Genomic DNA, 21,004 nt, shown 5'->3' with positions numbered 1-21,004 from the left:
TGCAAAACACAGGGCTCTCAAAGAGTGTCTGGAGAATTGAACTTTGACCTGGGAATCCTTTGCTTTGAATCCAGCCTTCGACGCTTACTAGCTGTGTGATTAATGATAAAAACTACTTTTAAGGTTCTCTAGTCCAAACTTGCCATTTTACAGATGATGACGTTGTTGTTGCTGTTGAGGGCCAATGACATCACAAGCATGATATCTTGATTTGCTCATAAATTGGATTTGAGTGAGGCAGAAGTGCTCAGTCATCAGCCTTGATCTCTCCTCCAGAATCATCAGAGTCCCATGGCAAAACAAAGGTCAGGACAACTGGAGATGGCCCAGGATTCAGGCGGCATCTTTGGCTTTTCTAAATTAACTACTTGTCTGAGGCCATGCTCATCCAATGACTAAAGGCTATGTAATTGAGACAAAGGGGGCAGTTAGATGGCCTTGGAGTCAGGAGAACCTGAGTTCACATCCTATCTCAGATGCAATTTTGGCCATCCAGGGCAAATCACTTGAACCCAATTGCCTCCCTTTGCCCTGCCCCCCCCCCCCCCCCTCCCCCCCCCCCCCGCAATAAAAAGAATTGATACAAAAGATGGCTCAATTTATCATCCCAAAGATATCAGTCTAGGAGGGGAAGACCCTCAGAGTTTGGGGCCAGAACTTGCTATTCACACTCCCAGAAAAGTTAACTGATTTACCCCAGGTCACACAAGTGTTTAGAGCCTCTGGTAGGAATTGAATTCCTCTTCCTGAACCCAAATCTAGGATTCATCATGCTGTTCTTACTCAGTTTGAGTTTTCTCATCTGTAAAATGGGTATAATACCTATAGCTAGTGATTCACAGAGTTATTGTGATGATCAGATGAAATGATGTGTATAAAACACTTTGAGAAAACCTTATAGCACTTTAAAAATGTCAGTTATTATTTTATATCAGACGTTGAAGTTAGGCCTGATATTAAAGTTACTTTCAGAAAGTTCTCCTGGTTTTTTCTTCCTCCTAAAAAGGAAACAAAAAGGAAATGTTGCAATGAAACAAAAAATTAGGCAGAAAGCTTAGTTGCTAAATCTAGTTTAAATACAACAGATTAGCCCAATTATCAACATGCTGAATAGGGAAGACAACTTGCCATTTGGGTCACTTACGACCAAACATCCTGCTGTATGTTTTCCTAAGAAAAGCTGAAAAGACAGGATTTTTCCCCCAAACTAAATTCAAGTTATTCAGCATTCTGAAAATCTGGTCTTAAACACACCTGCTCTATCTGTAGCAGCCAAAATTTGAAATAAAAGGACAAGAAACTGATGGCCAAGTTCAATATGTCTCTCCCACCCCCTACTTAGCCCACTTGGGTTTCAATAGCTCACATTGTCTGCTCAACATTTCAGCATATCATTAAATTATGGTTTTCATAAAAAATATTCTTTGGGTTGGCCCTGGAATCCAGGAAGGGAGAGTATCTGTACTACTATGGTTATCATAAAAGAAGACAAGAAAATAGAATGGAAAGAGTCCTGGCTTAGGAGACTGAGGCCTTGGTTCTGCTACCAGTGTGACCTCAGGCAACTCACTTTTTTTCTCTGGGCCTCAATTACTTCTCTCTAAAATTCCACGGTAGACCAGGAAAGGAAAGAAGATATGCTCCTTGTGACATTTAATTCCTGAATGATGGGGAGAAGGAAAGCTGTAGGTCAGATATTGGAAGTAATGATGGTAATGCAAAAACAAAATATGTTGATATTTATTTATTTAAAATTCACACATGTTCCTTTTCTTATGGAGGAGAAAATCCAAGGGCATCATTGGATGTTCCATAGTTTTTAATTCCATTGCCTCATAATAATGATAATGATAATCCTGGGTTCCTAGTGGCCCCTAGGGAAATTTTGAAGTTCTAATTTTGCATCTCCCTCCAAGCATTCAAAAGCAGAAATGTGTGGACAATTTTATTAGCTCCTTTAAGTCCAGGAAAACAGCACAGCACTATCAAATTTGAAATAGTCATGATGGTCAAATAAGTATGTTATTTGATTTTTTTTTTAAGCTAGGAATGTGCTTCCATCTGCAAGATCGAATGGAGAAACTTTGTGACCAGAATCCAGTGAACTCCTTACCACAAACATAAAAAATGCCAGAATATGAAGTCAGTTGGTCAGCAAACATTTATTAAGGACTTACTATATGCAGGCACTATGTTAAATGCTAGGGATAAAAAAAGGCAATAGTCCTACTCTTGAGGAGGTCATAGTCAAGCAATTAGGCGCAAACAAGATATATACAGGGTGAACTGTAGATAATAACAGAGGGAAGGCATGAGTATTAAGGAGGATTGTAGAAGGTGAGACTTTAGCTGAGACTCAGGAAGTCAGGGAAGCCAGGATGCAGAGAGGTGAGGAGAAAGAGAATTCTAGGCAAGGGCACACAGCCATTGAAAGTGAATAGAGCTGGGAGATGGAGTGTCTTGAGAGAAAGGAGTGAACAAAGAGAGAAAAATCTTAAATTCAAGGCGACATAGCAACGTACTAATCAAGGTGACAAAAAGAACAGAAAGAAAACACTATCAATGAAATGTAAAAATACACAGAAGAGAGCAAAAGGGAGTCGAGAAGCAGATACAGATGAAAGTGTTGGTTAAGGTTTTAAAAAAAAGCAAACTATATACTGTGGCTTTGTGGCTTCATATGTAAACTCTCTTCTCTGGCCATTCTATATGGAAAATATAGGATTCTTGATAGATAGATAGATAGATAGATAGATAGATAGATAGATAGATAGATAGATAGATAGATAGATAGATAGATAAACAAAATATGTTCATTAGATTGTAAGCTCCTAGATTGTAAGGGCAGGGACCATTTCTTGATTTTCTTTTTCTCTATCTCCAGTGCTTAGAACAGTATCTGGAACATAGTAGATACTTAATACATATTTATTGAATTGAATTGAATGGAAATGCTAGTTTTTGTTAATGACTGCCAAGTTTTTCTTTTATAAAAATATTTTTTTAAAAAGCAATCAGTAGCCCCCGCCCAACTCTTTTGGTTATAATAGGACTTCCCAGAGTGCCGCTCTCCCCAGTTTCTCCTAGTAAAATAGCAATGGGTACTAAGAAATAGCATGATGCAATGGAAAAAGCATTGTTCTTGGAGTCCAAAGAACCAGGTTCGAGTCCCTGTCATGTGGTAGCTCTGTGACCTTTGGCCAATCAATTCACCACTCTTTGTTCCTTCATCTATGGGATGGGGGGCACTAATAGTTGCCCTAGCTGTGGTAGAGTGTTGTTGTGAAAAAAATGCTTTGTAAATTGTGAAGTGCTTTAGAAAGAACTGTTAATGATTATGATTACTTACAGTAACTCAGAGACATTTACAAATCACTTTCCTTCTCCTGGTTCTTCAGAGGCATTGTACAAATAAAGAATTAGAGGTAGAAGGGAAATTTCAGATCTTATAGTCACCTAACTTCAAAGCTAGAAGGCAACTCAAAAGTCATCTAGTCCAACCACACATGATACAAATCAAAACAATTGAATAATAATAATAATAATTTAGCATACTAAAGCTTGAAAAGCACTTTACAATTATTATTTCATTTAATCCTCACAACAACACTGAGACGTAGATGCTATTACTGTCCCCATTTTTCAGATGAGGAAACTGAGGCAGACAGAGGTTAAATTACTTGCCCAGGGTCACACAGTGAAGCTTTGCTTGTTCATTTGTTTCAGTCATGTCCAACTCTTCATGACCCCATTTGGGTTTTCTTGGCAGACACAGGGATGGTTTACCATTTCCTTCTCCAAATCAGAGGTAGAAACTGAGGCAAACAGGGTTAAGTGACTTGCCCAGAGTCACACAGCTAATAAGTGTCTGAGGCCAGATTTGAACTGTGGAAGATGAGTCCCGAGTTCCATCCCCTCAGTGCCCTGTTTGTTCTTAGATCTTCCCAAAGACAGAATCAGTGCCCTATACACTGCGCCATCTAGTGGCCTAGGTATTTTAAGTGACAACCAAATTCACAGAGGCGCTGGGAATCAGGAGAGATTTGAACCCAACTAATCTGACTTCACAACTTGTGTCCTTTCCACTGTACCCTGCTGCCTTGCATGTCTAGCTTATACTATGGGCTGAGGAGCTATTGCAAGGGGTCCATAAAATGTAAATGCACACTGAGCATTCTCATTTTTAACCTTTATTTAGAACCAGCAAAATATGCAGTGTAATTCACAATAAATAAGCAAACATGCCTCCTGTTGACTGAATAAATAACATGTCTCACACATATATACATTTCTATTTTTCAAATAGATGCTGTTGTGGATTTTAATGTACAAATTCTTTTTAAAAAATTACCGAGTTCACAGTAGTTTTTTGTGAACACATTTTTTCCATCAACAGATACTAAAAATATGACAACTGTCATATGGGAGAACAAAAAAAATGTTTTTTAATGTTGAAAAGGATCCTTATATCAAAGAATATTGAAAGCCACCAAACTAGTCTAATCTTTCATTGGACAGGTAAGGAAACTGAGGCCCAGAGATATGAGTGATGTGTCAGTATATCCTAGCTAATGGTAAAGCTAGGGCCAAAACTTAATGTCTCCTGCCTCCTAGTCTTTGTCCAGTCAATAACCTCATTCCTTTCTAAGCTTCATCTTTTCAATGAGATGCTATTCCTTTCCGAAACTGCTAAAGAAAATAAGTAACTATGAACCCAAATATCCCTAGCCTCCCTTCTCAATATCCCTTGAATTCATCCCCTTCTCTCCACTCATGTGTCCATTAATCTGACTCAAGTCCTCATCATCATCTTTCCTGAACTATGTCAATGGCTTCTCAACTGGACTTTCTGTTTCCAGTCTTTCTCCTTTCCATTCTACACACATTTGCAAAGATCATCTTCTGAAAACACATTACTCCTCTGCTCAAGAACCTGCAGTGGTTCCCTATTGCTTCTCAGGTAAAATACACACTTCTCAGCTTGGTATGAAAAGTATTTCATAAACTGATTCTATACTACCTTTTAAAACTTATTTCATATCACTATCCTACACACTCTCTATTCCAGTCCAACAGATCAACTTGCTGCTCCCCAAACTCAATATTCAGTCACTATCTCTATCCTTGTGCCCAGGCTATCCAAATTCTCTCTCCTTATGTCCACCTCTGAGAATTAACACACCTCCCACAGATGCCACCTCCCACAGAAAGCCTTTCCTCTTTCTCCTAACTTTTATTATGCTGTACCTGTTCAAATTGTCTTGAATTCATTTATCGATTTCTGCAGTATAACCCTTGTAGCATGTAATCTCCTTGAAGTCAGGGGAAAAATGTTTTGTTTTTCTTTTTATATCATCAGAATGTATGATGCCTTGTGCATAGTAGTTCCCTTAAATGCTTGTTGAATTGAATTCAATTGAAGTGACATATTTACATTTTTCTTCTTTTTTGGAGGGGGGAAGTGACTTGCCCAAGGTCACACAACTAGTAACTGTGTCGAGTGTCTGAGGCCGGATTTGAACTCAGGTCTTCGAGACTCCAGGGTTGGTGCTCTCTTCACTGCTCCACCTAGCCTCCCCTGACATATTTCCATTTTAAAAGTCTTTCTTAATATAATGTTAAGACGCAGAAAACTGATTTTTATGTTGAACATTTCAGAAACAGTGGAAAAGACACTTAAGGAGTAAGGAGGGGAGGACTTTAAACCCCCTTCAAATTACGCTACTAAACAGTATGCTTAGAGTTGAATCCAACCTTGCTTTGTAATAGATCTCATTCAGCCTTTCTTCATACTAAATAATAATCATAACTCACATTTCTCTAGGCTTTTAAGGTTTACAAAGCACTTTCCTCACAGCAAGTCTGTAGATAATGCAGGAATTTCATGGCCATTTTGTAGATAAGGACACATAAACATAGAAGACATAAAACTTTAGAACATAAATTGAAAAATTGAAGAAAAAAGTCCTCCTGTTGTCAGATACATTGGGTCTTCCACTCTGTGCTCTCACATGGTTCTTGATTTCCTGGCTCTTGATAATCAAATGCTCTGCAAATGAATTTTCTCCTATCCCTACTAGATTTAAGCCCTTACTCTCCTCTCTTCCTACTGATCAGTCAGTCAGCAACTCCTTACATAATGCAGACAAGGAAATTAAGGCACTGGGAACTGAAATGATTTGTTCAAAGTCAGAGAGTAAGTTAATGGCAGAGATGGAATTGTGTAATTCAGGTGTCCTGTCTTCACTGTGCTTGTCACTGTTCTGACATGTTCCTTTGTCTCTTTGGTATGAAATGGTGAAGTCTAATGGGTGGATTCTTCTACATTCAAGGTTATTGACCTCTGTACAGTCATCACTCCCTTTAGCTGCCTGGTGAAGCCAATCCAATCTAACCAATACAATCAACATTCATTAAGCACCTACTATAAGTATCCCTAACTGTTCTAAGCACTGAAGATGCAAAGACAGCCAAAAAAGTCAACTGCTTGGCACAGTGAATACAGCACTGGCCCTGGAGTCAAGGAGGACCTGAGTTCAAATCCAGTCTCAGATACTTGACACACTTACTAGCTGTGTGACCTTGGGCAAGTCACTTAACCCCAATTGCCTTGCCTTCCCCCCTCCAAAAGAAAATGCCAACTCCTTTCAAGGAACTCACAGTCAATAGAAGAGAAATTCAAATGACTCTGTACAAACAAGATATAGACAGGATAAATTGGAAGTAGTCTCAGGGAAGCCACTAAGATTAAGAAGGCCTGTGAAAGTACTTTTTGCAGAAGGCAGGACTTGTCTGAAGGAAGCCAGAGAAGCTGGGAGGTTAAGGATGAGGGAGGACAGAACTCTAGGTGTGGAACATAGCCAGCAAAAAATTCCTGGAGTTAGAAAATGGAACGTTCTGTTGGAAAAAGAGCATGGAGATCAGTGTCGCTGGATCTCAGACTGGCTTTGTACTCTGGCTAGGGTAACTTAGGTCTATGTAAGCAGCAAGCATAAGCTTTCACAGCAGGGCTTGAAACTGGAGCCACTGACACAGGGATTCTTCTTCTTTTCTTTCTTTTTTTTTTGGAGAGGGAAGGCAAGGCAATTGGGGTCAAGTGACTTGCTCAAGGTCACACAGCTAGTAGGGAGTGTCAAGTGTCTGAGGCTAGATTTGAACTCAGTTCCTCCTGATTCCAGGGTCAGTTCTCTATTCACTGCACCATTTAGCTGCCACGACAGAGATTCTTTATCAGAGGTCCATGAACCTTTGAAAAAAAATTATACTATATGTTTTAGTATAATTGCTTTCCTTTGCAATGCTATGTATTTTATATCATACATTTAAAAACCTTATTCTAAGAGGAGGTCCGTTAGTTTAGCACAGTGCCTGACCCACAGTAGTTGCCTAATGAATGTTGATTGGATTAGATTGGCTTCACAAGGCAGCAAAGGGGGTAATGACACCTCAAAAGCTAAGAATCCAGAATGTAGAAGAACCCACTCATCAGACTTCACTATTTCATGCCAAAGAGACAAATGAACAACATCAGAGCCCAATGGCAAGCATAGTGAACTGAGACATAGGACACCTGGGAACATCTCTGCCTCTAGCTGACTGTCTGACTTTGAAGAATTTCAGATTCTAGTGCCTTGGTTTCCTAGTCTACCGTATAAGGGGTTGAACTAGAGCCAAGGGTCTTAACCTTTCTTGTGTATTACGGATCCCTTTAGCACTCTGGGAAGCCTAGGGATTCCTTAGAATAATGTTTTTAAATGCATAAAATCAAATACATGGGATTTTGAAGGAAACGAATTACATTGAAATAAAGATGTGCATTTTTCCCACCCAGGTTTGCAGACCCCTTTGAAATCTATGCATGTTCCCCTAAATTAAGAACCCCTAGACTAGATAATTGCTTAGGTCCTTCTTAGCTCTGATTTATTTATCTGTTCATATATTATACCCCTTTGGTAAAATTTAGAAAGGTAACAGCTAAATTTTTGTTTTTCTTTATAGATATATGTGTGTGTGTATTTATTGATGCCTTGCACATAATAGGTCCTTTAAATGCTTGCTGAAATGAATCAAATTTTAGTAAATATATTTAGTAACTAGGTGGTGCAGTGGACAGAGCACCATTGGTCTGTCAAGCACCATTGGAGTCAAGAAGACCTGAGTTCAGTCACTTACTAGCTGTGTGACCCTGGGCAAGTCACTTAACCCAGTTTGTCTCAGTTTCTTCATCTATAAAATGAGTTGGGGAAGTAAATGGTGGACCACTCCAGTATCTTTGCCAGGAAAACCCCAAATTGGGTCAGGAAGAATCAGAAAGAAATGAATAACAATAACAAATTTACATTTAATAATGTATTTCTTAACACAATATTTTAACCCAAACAGATTTTTATGATGGATTATATAGAGTTGGGTTATGTAGAGTTCTGTGGGTGAGGCATGAGACCATGGAGACCACAACATAGAGTAATTCAAAGAGGACTGAACATAGAGATGTGCTGAGTTGGCTAAGACTGGCTAGCAAGCCAATTGTTAAATTTTCAATGTGACCATTTATACCTCACATATTGGACTATGCTACAAATCAGGGACCATTTTGTTTGGTTGATTCTCTAGACTTAAGAAAATGATGGAGAAGGTGTTCGTCTCAAAAGTTTATTGTGCGTACATTTTTTTTTTTGAGGAGTCAGTTGTTAAACCTTTGCCAGCACACATCTGATAAGACACTTTCAAACATATTTCTAGGTAACATATGAACATGTAGCATTCACCAAACTGTAGAATTACTCTTACACACCTCACTTTTTTCCCTTGGTATTGACTATACATTCATATGTAACCTATTTACTGAGTAATAAATGTAATTAGCATTGATGTACCTAGTAACATATGTAGCCAATATAGTAGTAAGATATGTATCTAGTTAGTAACATGTAGCTTGCTATGTTAATATATAACTAGCATATGTAGTTTGCAAGGTGTTTTACAAATATGATCTCATGTTATGCTCAATAATCCTGGGAGGCAGGTTCTCTTATTACCTCCATTCTACAAATGAGGAGACTGAGGCTGAGGAAGGTTAAATGACTTGCCCAGGGTCACACAGCTAGTAAGTATTGTTGGCTAGATTTGTAATCTGCTTTTTTTGACTCCGGGTTCAGCACTCTATCTACTGCACTGTTATACCTAATAGAATATTTCAGAAAGAATAGTACCTGGAACGATACTTTTGAGATGTTATGCAGAAGGCCAAGGATTCCCAACTATGGGGATCTGGTCCCCTGAGAAAGGGAATGACTGCCATCTGATGGAAGTTGTGGGGAACTGCTAGTTATATTGTAAAACTAACGAGGAATGATAAAAAGGAACACAAAAGAAGCAGAAATATAACCAGGCATTTCAGTGCTAGGGCCATACAGTACACTCATGGCAACCAGCACAAAACATACCCCAAATCAGCTTCATGATTCATGACAAGCACCTTTACAGTGGTGGGGCAGGGACACTAGCTCTGCCATCTATGACTAATATGAACTAGTCATTTTATCTCTCAGTTTCCCCTTCTGAAAACTGGGGGGATTAGATTAGATGCTCCTCCAGCTTTCAATCCATGATCCTATGATATGAAAATACTGTAATACGATCATTATTTAAGACAAACTTTGCTGAGTGGGAGACAGGAGATCAGTGACTACAGTGACTCACAGGCGGATGTTATTAACAATGTGTGCCATCTGGTATCCTCCTATTTTAGCTAATTAATCTTGCTAACTAGGTTCTGGGCTCTGTTTTTCCTATGCTTCTGGAAGAATGCACGTCTGAAATGTCATGCCCTCTAAATTTCAGTTCCTTTGGGGAAAAGCCCTGGTTACCTCACTTCAGTTAAGGCTTTAAACAGGTAGCTATTAAAAGAGACTAAAGAAAATGTTTCACAGGCAGAAAGAGGGCCTAGGAAGAGATCTACTGACATGATACAGCAGCCTCATAGGAATGCCCAGCTAGAGATCTCCCTAGGGCAATACTTTAAGTGCCATAGGCCTCTAGAGAAGAGTTTCTCATGAATGGGTGATATTATTTTTAACAGGCCCTGATACAAGTTTTGTGTTGCTTGACCTACAGATAAACCCGTTCATACCTTGCCAGCCTGTGTGCTTATAAGGGGAGCTGTTTACTACATCCTGGTGGTGATGTCAGCTACTGAGTTTCCCAAATTATCTTGAGTGGGGCTAATGAGCTAGAGAAATGAGGAGTTCCCTCAACTACACCTGCTTCTCCATGTGTGTAAGGAGCCCTGATACAAGATTTGCAATTATATCGTAAATGGTTGTGGGCAAGGACCACCATTTTACTCTCTCATCTCTAACACAACACAAGTATTCTCCCTCACTCTTTGCCTCCCTAGGCTTAGAATGAATTTTTTGAAAGGAAACCTGGGCTCCTTCTTTGCTTGATGTTAGCAGTATGGCACTGGGGATTGTTTCCTTCCTCTCACTGATAAGACTTAAAGAGCTATCCCACCCAGTGATGAGGGAAGGGGATCCAGTGAGACCCACCCTGTAATTGACATCAGAAAGGACTCTAGCCTCTGGATCAAGAGAAAACCCTGAACAGGTGTCTTCTCTGGGAGGCATGATTACCAGAGGCTGGGCTCAGCTGGGGTTAATTGCTCATTAGGGTGGAGCCAGAGGCTATAAAAAGGAGTCTGTCTCTGTAAGGAACTCCACTTTCTAGGGGAGTGTGGAAATCCTGCCATTCAAACACAGCTCACTGAGAGCCCTTTACTCTGGGCTTTAAGTCGCTGGGCTTTAATTGAAGTATGTGCCTGATGCAGTTGTTTCATTAAACAACTGCCATTCAAAGAAATGATTCTCCACTCTAGAATTAAAGTGAAGTGATGGCAAGAGGACTAGGTTTGGACTGGGGAGATATGAGTTTGAATCCTACTCACATTTAGGGGAATGTTGGAGTCAGGCTCGAATGGGTTCTGGAAAGCTGGTTGTTAAATTTTTAGTATGAATATCTCATAAATTGGCAAATGCTATAAATCAGGCCTTGATTTATTGTTTGGTTGATTTCTAGACTTAAAAAATGATAGAGAGAATGTTAATAGTGTAGATAAAACTTAAAAGTGTATTGTGGGGCAGCTAGGTGGCACAGTAGATAGAACACTAGCCCTGGAGTCACAAGGACCTGAGTTCAAATGTGACCTCAGATAATTTCTAACTGTGTGAGCCTGGGCAAGTCACTTGACCCTGATTTCCTCCAATTTTTTTAAAAGTGTATTTTATGTACATTTTCCTCTTGGGGAGCCTGTTGTTAAACATTTGTCAGCACATCACTGCTCACATCCTACCATACCTTGCCAAAGGAGTTAGAAAAACCAATAGGCGAGTTGGGTCTTGAGCCTAGGTCTTCTGACTTATTCAGTGATATTTTCTATGTTTCTACTGTTAGAGCTAGAAAGAGCCTTAGAAATACAGTCCCTTTATTTTGCTGATGAGGAAAGGATAACCTGCTAGAGGTCATATAAAAACTCCCCAAGCAACAATACATCAGAGCCAGAGTTCAGCTTAGGTCTTGAAAAGGACTTTTCTTTTTTTAGGTCTATGAAAAGGACACTATACTGTTGCTAACTCCCATTTTACAGAGGAGGAAACTGAGGCTTATAGAAAGGGAGCAGCTTGCCCGTGTGGTCACGTAACTAGTGTCAAAGGAGACAACTGAACCTCTTGGTTCATTATGATTTGTACTATGCTGTACTCTTTGTGAGAGGAATATGTTCACACTTACCCAATTGATAATGCTAGGTATATTGACCATCTACTTAGGAAAAGACACTTGGTCTAGTGAAAAGAACTTTGAATTTGGAGTTAAAGGACCTGAGTTTGAATCCCAGATCAGATACTTGCTAATGGTGTGACCTTGTACAAAACACTTGCACTCACTGAGCCTCAGTTTCCCCCCTGTAAAAGAAGTATATTAGTACTGTTCAGCTGCAAATCTTATTTTTTTTAATAAAAAAAGCTGTAATTTAAGGGATAATATCAAAAGACACTTCTCTCATTGCATAGTGCTGTATAAGCAAAACTCTTTAACCTCGAAATCACTTACCCTCTTGGAAACAGAACTGTTGGCAAATGGGAAAAATGTATTGCTGCTGGTCAGCATGCCATTCATATGAAGGAAGGGGCGGTATTAATGACAGCCCAAGGAAAAGCACTAGGGGAAAAACATCATAGGTTCTACAGAAATGAGCTGGTCTACAAGCAAGGCCCTGGAAAAAAAATTTAAGAAAATGTGTCTCCTTCCCTTCTTTGCAGAGGTGGGGGACTACTGATGTGGATTGCTACATATACTGTCCCAACACAATTGATCGATTTGTTGGTTTTGCTGAATTGCATTTTTGCTTTTTTTTCTTCTTTGTTACAAAGGATGGCTCACTGGGGAGGGCAGAGGAGAGAAGAGGGATACATTCAGAAATAAAGATGATACAAAAAAAAAAAACAAATTAAAGAAATTAGTGTGACCCTAAACTGAGTATTCACCAACCACCCATCAAGTGCCAGAAAATCTTTTATGACCATTCCAGGTCAACTTTAAAGAAAGATTTTTATTAAAGACTTAACATTGAATATCAATATGTATAACTAAACTTCATTTGTAGATCTTTATATTTAAATTAATGTCAACAAATAAAGCATCGCAACATGAGTCTTAGCTCAATTGAATTTTTATCCTGGGGTTTCATATCAGTTTTTTTTTTCTTCTAGGTCCATAAGAAAAACTCTGAAAGGTAGGCAGAATGGTTCAGAAGAGCAAGCTGTGGTATCAGAGGATGCCCTGTGACACGTGCTGCTTAGGTGACTTTGGCCACATCACTTGACCAGCCTGGTCCTTGGTCTCCTCATCTGTAAAATGGGGGGCCCGTGAGGTTGCCTCTTCCTCAAGCTCTATGATTCTATCAGTTTGTCCCAACGTAGGAATTGGAAAAAGGTCAAACCTTACAAGAAATGGATTTCCTTAGATCAGAGATGTAACTTTTTTTGTGAGCCTTCCATCCAAACCAAATGTTCACGTTTATTGGGCCTCTAGGCAAAGGAAGGAGTTGGACAAAGCCTCGCCCTGGCCTGCCTGATGAGGCTTGGCTTGAAATCAGGCAGGAAACAAGAAGAAACCCGAGGAGGAAGAATTAGACAATTGCCTTCAGCTGAGAACAAGAGTTCAAATATCTGGCTGGGTCTTTTACCTACAGTCAAGACCCACTTAGAAAAAAAAAATCAATAAATTCCACAAACCTACATAGCATGAAATACCTATCTTGGTACATTTGCCATGTTAACAGAGAGTGATTTCTAAATTATTGTAGCATTTAAGATTTTTACATAGATTACATACATGCATTTGTGTCTGTATATGTTTATATATGTACACATGTGTATGTATATGTAGACTCATGTATAAATAGAAGTACATGCATATGTAAGTATATGTATATATGCATGTGTCTGTGCATGTACATATAACATTTAAATACCTATTAAATGCTGTAATATATACATTACAAAATATAGTATATATTATATGAAATAGTGCTACTATATGTATATATATAAATTATATATTTGCATGTTGTTTACATATAATATACATATGAATATAAGTATATATGTATTCATACATGTATCATACATTTTTGTAAGTTATGTACATAGTGTAAATATATAATATAAAATATATGCATAGATACACATTATACACAGGTCTGTAGGTTGTTTTATAAAGTACATTAAATTTACATGTTTAGGTATATAATATATATACTTTTATAGGCTAAGTTATACACACATGTGTATACATATATTACATCAAGTTTTCAGGCTAAGTTTTAGATATATTACTTATTTGTATATACCTGCATATATTACATAGACTTTGCAGGCTATGATATGATATGTGTGTGTCCTGAATGTCTACATACACATATACATTACATAGACATTTGCAGCCTCAAATTTTAGATACATTACATATGTGTGTACATATATGTACTTTGCAGGCTAAGTTTTAGATATATTTCATTTGTGTATACATACATACATAACAGACTTTTGCGGGCTATGTACATTTATATATAGTACATACATACACATAGATATTACATAGAATTTTTCAGACTAAGTTTTATATATTACATATGTGTGCATTGCATAGATTTTGCAGGCTAAATTTTAGATATATTACAAAAGCATACATACATTACATTACAATTTTTGCAGGCTCTCTCCATACAGCCAAAAATCCACCCAAACTGCAAAGTGAGTGATCTGTTTTTCAGCTTTCAACACGGCCAGTGGACCATGCAATTTCCTCTGGTTCACTCTGCACTTTTTATGCCACATCCCTCTTCCAAATGACTTGTAGGCAGCATGGGAAAAACAAATAGCATGAGTTCTGAAGCTCCGAGACAATTGTAAGACACAGCAGCACACACTGTCTGAAACTTGAACTACTGCTTGAACTCCCGAGGCTTCACACTCTGGATTTTTCTTCCCTTTGTCCCCGAGTTATGTGAAAAAAGACAAGGCCCTACAGTAAGGGGGTTGGACTAAGTCTCTGAGGTCCTTACAGCTCTAAATCCTGTGGTAATAATAAGCTGGCATTTAAAGAACATTTAAAGGTTTGCAGCATATGTTATCTGATTTGATCTTCACAACAACCCTGGGAGGTAGGTGCTATTATTATTCCCATTTTACAGATGCAGAAACTGAGGCTCAAAGAGGTTAAGTGTCCCACCCAGACATTAAGGGTGAGCTAGAGTCAGCTTGTACTAACTTTCAAGTAGAATTAAATATTCAGCATTTATTCCTCTGAAATATACTGCAAATTAGGGTTTGATGGACGATTTTATTGATTTCTAGAATTAAAAAAAAAAAGTGATTCTAGCTCTGGCATTCTGTGATTTCCATGAGATCAAAGGAGATAACACAAAATGCTTTGCAAAATGAAAAGCAACATATGAATGCTACCTATGATTATGTTTAGCTAACTGGCATGAATCAGAACTTGAGGGATTCCCTGGCCTTGAGAGTATTCTATGCCTTTTTCATAGTATCTCTACCATAAACTCATCAAATAAGTAGCAATGTTTTGCTGTTTGGGAACAGTCAGCTTTGAGGAAGGGCATGCTGGAGCCAGCTCATCCTACCTCATAACAGTCAGTTGTTAAATGTTCAGTGTCAGTCAATTTGGGGCAGCTAGGTAACACTGCAGACTCAGGAAGTCCTGGGTTCAAATTTGGCCTCAGATATTTACTAGCTGTGTGACCCTTGAGAAATTCCTTTACCTCTGTTTGCCTCAGTTTTCTCATCTGTAAAATGGGGATGATGATAGCACCTACCTCCCAGGGTTGTTGCCAAGACCAAATGAGATAATAATTACAAAGTACTTAGTACAGTATCTGGCACATAGTAAGTGCTATAGAAATGTCAATTTTGATTATTAATAATATACATTTATTAACTACTAATTATGTGCTGAACACAGAGCTAATCACCAGACCTTCTCAGAAAGGCAAAGGAAGTCATCACAAGCAAGTCAAGTCCTCTCCAGGAGCCTCATCTTCCCTCTCTGGAAAATGGGGATGATAACGCAAGTTCTGCCAAAGGACTTAGATATTCCCTGCTAAGAACTTTGTACTATGATGACCAGTCACACCCAAATGAGCCATTAGACTTCATGTATTCATTCCACGATCCCCCCCTTTTTTTTTTTTTTTTTGCTTTTTGGAGGGGGAAGGCAGCGAAATTGGGTTTAAGTGACTTGCCCAAGGTCACACGGCTAGTCTGTGTTAAGTGTCTGAGGTCGAATTTAAACTCAGGTCTTCCTGACTCTAGGGCCAGTGTTCCGTTCACTGAACAATCTAGATGCCCCCCCAATAAGAATTTCTAGAAGAATTTGAGAAAGAGATAAGGGTGGTAGAGGAAAATTTGGGAAAAGAAATGATAGTGATGCAAGAAAATTATGAAAAGAGAATGAATTTTGGGCAAAACACTGGGTAGGCATTAGGGAGAAGCAAGGATCCTGAGACAGGTCACAAAACAAAACAAGCAAAGTAGTTTTTGTCCTCAGGGAGCCTATATTCTATCATAGAAAACAACATATATGCAAGACAATTATATATAAAATGGAAGAGAAGTAAATGCAAGGCACTGGCTTGGGAGGGAGATGCATTAGCCCCAGGGATCAGGAAAGGTATCATATAGGAGGTGGTATTTGGACTAAGCTTTGAAGGAAAATAGTAAGAGGTGGAGGGGAGGAAGGGATGCATTTTATCATGAGGGACAGATATCCTGAAAAAAAGGGTATGGAGATTCGAGGTAGAAAGCTGTGTGTAAGGACCTACAAGAAATACAATTTGGCTAAAGGAAGGGTATGCGAAAGGAGTAATGTAGAATAAGGCAGGAAAGGTAAGTTGAAGGCAGCTTTGTAGAAGACTCATGAAGCTATGCCTGTCAAGACCTGTGCCAGAGCTCAAAACCTTAGAAAACTCTCCTAAAAGCAAACAGCCCCTACTTGGTATGAAGCTAGGTGGCTGTCATTCAGGGAAGCTTAAAGAGGATGTCCAGAGTGGGTGGGAGGATGCTCCAGATGACCCCTGAGGTTGTTCCTTCCAACTCTAAAATTCTCCCTATGGTTTTTCTCATTTAAAAAAAAAAAAATGAAGCATTTCAGAGAGACAAGTGGCTTAGTTCCAAGGGTCTTCCCCTTGGCTCCCAGCTGGCTGTGTAATCAACAGGGCAGGTTCAGTGCACAGGGCCTGGGGCAAATCCCTACATGTCCCCGACTCCACTCTCTGTCTGAGCTTGCTGGTACAGGGTTTTTCTCTGGAAGGACATTGAACCATTACTCACTTTCTGGCAGGGGCTTCTGAAAATCGGCACCTTCTTCATCCACTCAGCAAAAGGCCCATAAAATGCTTGCTGGGATGACAGGAGATCAGCTTGGAAACAGGCGACATCTGTTCAGCCTTAGTTGGATGGTCCGGAGAAGACAAGGGCAGTAAGAGACATCTGCCTGACCCAGGAAGGCCCTGGCCTCGACTCAGTGAGCATTGTTGGTGTGGCTGATTATGGTGCTGTCTGAGTTCACTTTAGGAAATCACTTCCCTGCCTTTATTGACCTGGGGGTATAAAGGATGCCTGCATCTCTTATGAGCTGGGAGCTGGGGGTCAGTAGGAAAGGTTCCTTCTTACGCCTTGGTTTCTTTGCTTATGCCATTGCCTGGCATGTGGGGAACAGAATGTTTCCCTATTTCTGTAGTTGTAACTTGTTTATTTCAAGTCCCCAACCATGGGAAAGTAGAGGGAGTGGTGGACCCAGAGTCAAAAAAAGCCCGAGCTCTGACGCTCCCTCAGATGAGTATGAACTGGGGAGGGGGGGCACAGGCAAGTCATTTCACTCTGTGTTTCAGTTTCCTCATCTGTAAAATGAGGGGGCTGGCTATGATGACCTCTAAGGTCCCTTCTAGTCCTAAAAGTTATGATCCCACAGCCTATGACCATGCTTTTACAATTGGCACCTCCTCCAGGAAGCCTTCTCTGATCTGACTTCACCCTGCCCTGCCCTAACTTCAGGTGAAAGTGGTCTTTTCCTTTTCCAAATTTTTCACAATACATTAGCTGGAATTCTTTGTGTTGACCTTATTCTCTCTTGTATCATAATTATTTGTGCATTTGTCCTCCCATTCACCTTAAATGGTAATTTCTTAGAGAGCAGGGTCTTTGATATAGATATAGACATATATGTATGCATACATACATGTATTTGTGTGTCACATACATATACATGCACACACATACCCATACACACACACCCATCCTTACCCACAATTCTCTTGTACTTAGAACAAAGCCTTCTACATCTTAAGGTACTGAATCTTAACAGATTGAATTAAATTGCTATTTGTGAATAAAACCTATGTGTCTGTGGTCTGGAGTGTGTGCAGACAGGGTAGAAGGAGAAAAAGGAAAGAGGGAGGTAGCTGCTAGACAGTGACACCTGGATTTGTGACAGGGGCAGAGGAAGGGCGATGGGCTTGGTGCTAAAGGCAAGTCTCCACCTATCAGTCAAATAATCCTCAAGCCTACTTAACCTTGCCAGGTACTGTTCTGGGATACAAAGAAAAAGCAATACAGTCCTTATCCTCAAATAAGTTACATTTTAATGAATGCAATGAGAGAAATTGGTATTGGGAAGCTGACTACCAGTCATAGATGAAAGATTTAGGGTCGGAAGGGACGTTTGAGGCCATCTACATCATTCCCCTCCTTTTACAGATGAGGAAACTGAGAGCCAAAGTTGTTAAGTGACTTACTCAAAGTCAAGTAGATTGAAGTGGAAGAGTCAGGATTTGAACCCAGATGCTCTGAACCAAAATCTATTATTCTTTCCACTGTATAATATTAGATTATGAATTGCCATCTAGGACTGAATCCTGGTATGGGGAAGGACACAACACACCCAGTACTAATCCTCGTTTTCTGATGGGATGTGTAAGATTTTCTTGCTTTAAATTAAAGGCAGCTAGGTGGCATGGTGAATAGAGCACCAGCCCTGGAGTCAGGAGGACCTGTATTCAAATTTGGCCCCAGACACTTGACACTTAACTAGCTGTGTGACCTTGGGCAAGTCACTTAACCCCAATTGCCCCGCCTTCCCCCTCAAAAAAAAAAATACAACAGTTTGTCTAGTAGATGTAACAGAATATGGTTTGCCTTCCTTTCCTGTCCCCAACAGGTATAATCAAGTTAGAACATTGGCTCCTGGAGCCTGGCTTTCTGAAAAAGAGATAGGGTATCTATCAGTTTTGTTTCAAGTTGGACCTGGACCTGGAACCCAGTCTTAAGATGATCACTTGGAAAGAAGAGGGATCATGGGTTTGGATTTGGAAGGAACTTCAGAGGTGGTTTAATGTAATCCTCTCATTTCACAAAGAAACAGGTCCAAGGCTTAATGTCAAACAGGTACTAAGTTGGACAGCCAGAATTTATACCTGTTCTTCTGATACCAAATCCATCACTCATGGTGGAAATGATGGTATCCATCGTCCCATACTGCTTCCACAACCTTTTACAGAGGGATGTGTTGATAAATATTTAGTAACTTGTTCTCTGGGGAGAAAATGTACACAGAACATCCTTTTAAGTCTATTATTAAAATTTTCCTCATCACTTTTATAAGTCTGTTGTGTTCAACTCTTCATGACCCCATATGGGGTTTTCTAGGCAAAGATCCTGGAGTAATTTGCCATTTCCTTCTCCAGTTTATTTTACAGATGAGGAAACTGAGGCACACAGGGTTGAGTGACTTGCCAATGATCTCACAGTGAGTAAGTTTCTGAGGCCAGATTTGAACCCAGGAAGATGAATCTTCCTGACTCCAGGCCAGGTACTCTGTCCACTATGTCACCCTGCTGCCCCCTTATAAGTCTAGAAATCAACAAAAAGTTAAATGACGCCTGAATTCGGAACATTTGTCAATTTCTGCTGCATTACTGCTCACAAGGAAAACGTAACAATTGGCTCCCAGCAGCCAGCAGAGTCGGCTGCTGCATACCCCAGCTTCCAAAGCTCACCACAATTTGCCTCTCCTTGGTCCACGCTATTGTGGTCTTTCAATGGTCAATTGAACTGCTGGAGGTCATGGGACTGGGAACTGTTGGCATATTTGAAAATTTAAGTTTAAAACATCTAAGTTTGAAACTTCAAGATAAAACATTATTTGTCTCAGAAATGAGACTTAAAGTAAGTCCTCCCTATTAATTTCATTTTTGTTCAGTATAAAATATAGAATTTTAGACCTGTAAGGAGTCCAGAGGCTGTCTAGCCTAATATCCTCATTTTATAGATGGAGAAACTGAGGCCAAGACAGGACAAGTCCTTGCCCAAGACCATCAATCTAGTTAATGACAGAGTTAGGATAAGAACCCAAGCCTCTAGAAGGCTAGAATTGTGCCGTTTCCACTACACCACACTGGCCCTTGCAGGATGATCTTGTTTATCAGAATGAATCATTTTAATTCTGTTTGTTTTATTATCGAGCATATTCCAGGCCCTGGGAACCATGAAGAAAGTACAAACCGCTCTGCATTTCCTGTGTAATGTGTGATAGCATCAGCCTAGAGATGACAGGACCTCTTGACCAGGCATTCTTAACCTTTCTGGTGTCATGGACCTCTTTGTCAGTCTGGCAAAGCCAATGGACCCCTTCTCAGATGAATGTTTTAAATGCTTAAAATAAAATATATAAACTGCATGGTTTGTTGTGAAAATCAATAGTTTTTATTTTTTTTAAATGCTTGTTGCCAGCCTGTTGTCCACCCCTCCCCAAATTAAATTAAACTATTTAGGATTATGGAGGAAACTTATTATATTGAAATAAAGATGTACCTTTTCCCATCCAAGTTTATAGACTGCCTTGAAACCTCTCCATTGACCCTTTAAGGAGGTCTCAGACCCCAGCTTAAGAACCCCTGTTCCAGACCATGAATGAAGGTGTTTCCATAGAAGATATCACCAGGAATTGTATGGATGCACCAAGAGAAAACAGGAGGAACTAGGCCCACTTGAGGCTACTAATTTTTCCTTCTGTCCATTTTCTTAGTGTCGTCTGCTGAACCAGCAGCACCAAAATCCCTGAGAAACCAAAGCTGCTTCCTGCAGCCTAGCTTCTCATGTGTGGGCAGCCTCCTTGTACATCCATAAATCACTAGCATCTGGGGGGTGGGGGGAGACCCTGTTCCCTACTGCTTCCTGAAATTAAAAATGACCTGCTCACCTCTGATAATGACTGTCATATATTAACTGGGCTCCTCCCAGCCTCTGTTCTAACCAGGCTCCTTTCATCAGGGGGTCTGGGAGAAAACTCAGGCTGTGGAAACTGTTTATTTAGAGTTTGCTGTGGCTTTCTTTCCCCCTTAGGGACCAAGTCACAGCTTCTGGAAGTGAGG

At 39.7% G+C, this 21,004-nt stretch overlaps 2 long non-coding RNA genes across 3 annotated transcripts; one reads left to right on the top strand and one right to left on the bottom strand.

Annotated features, from left to right (window-relative positions):
- Nucleotides 1-665: 665 nt before the first annotated feature.
- On the bottom strand, nt 666-17,031 carry LOC138159054 (uncharacterized). The gene is made up of 3 exons (XR_011167787.1): nt 16,908-17,031; nt 1,571-1,660; nt 666-998 (listed from the first exon to the last, which is right to left on the bottom strand). It is a non-coding gene; the product is annotated as an uncharacterized lncRNA (long non-coding RNA).
- LOC138159053 (uncharacterized) lies at nt 16,964-20,300 on the top strand. 2 transcript variants are annotated; one of them, XR_011167785.1, is made up of 3 exons: nt 16,964-17,100; nt 19,319-19,443; nt 20,097-20,300. It is a non-coding gene; the product is annotated as an uncharacterized lncRNA (long non-coding RNA). The 2 variants fall into 2 exon arrangements; XR_011167786.1 differs by having other exon boundaries at nt 17,097-17,224.
- Nucleotides 20,301-21,004: the final 704 nt, after the last annotated feature.

Source organism: Petaurus breviceps, unplaced genomic scaffold (genome assembly GCF_028583685.1).
Source record: "Petaurus breviceps papuanus isolate PSGF00001 unplaced genomic scaffold, PetGlider_PUasm1.0 175, whole genome shotgun sequence".
In the NCBI taxonomy this organism is placed as follows: domain Eukaryota; kingdom Metazoa; phylum Chordata; class Mammalia; order Diprotodontia; family Petauridae; genus Petaurus; species Petaurus breviceps.
This window is presented reverse-complemented; position numbering and strand designations above follow the sequence as displayed.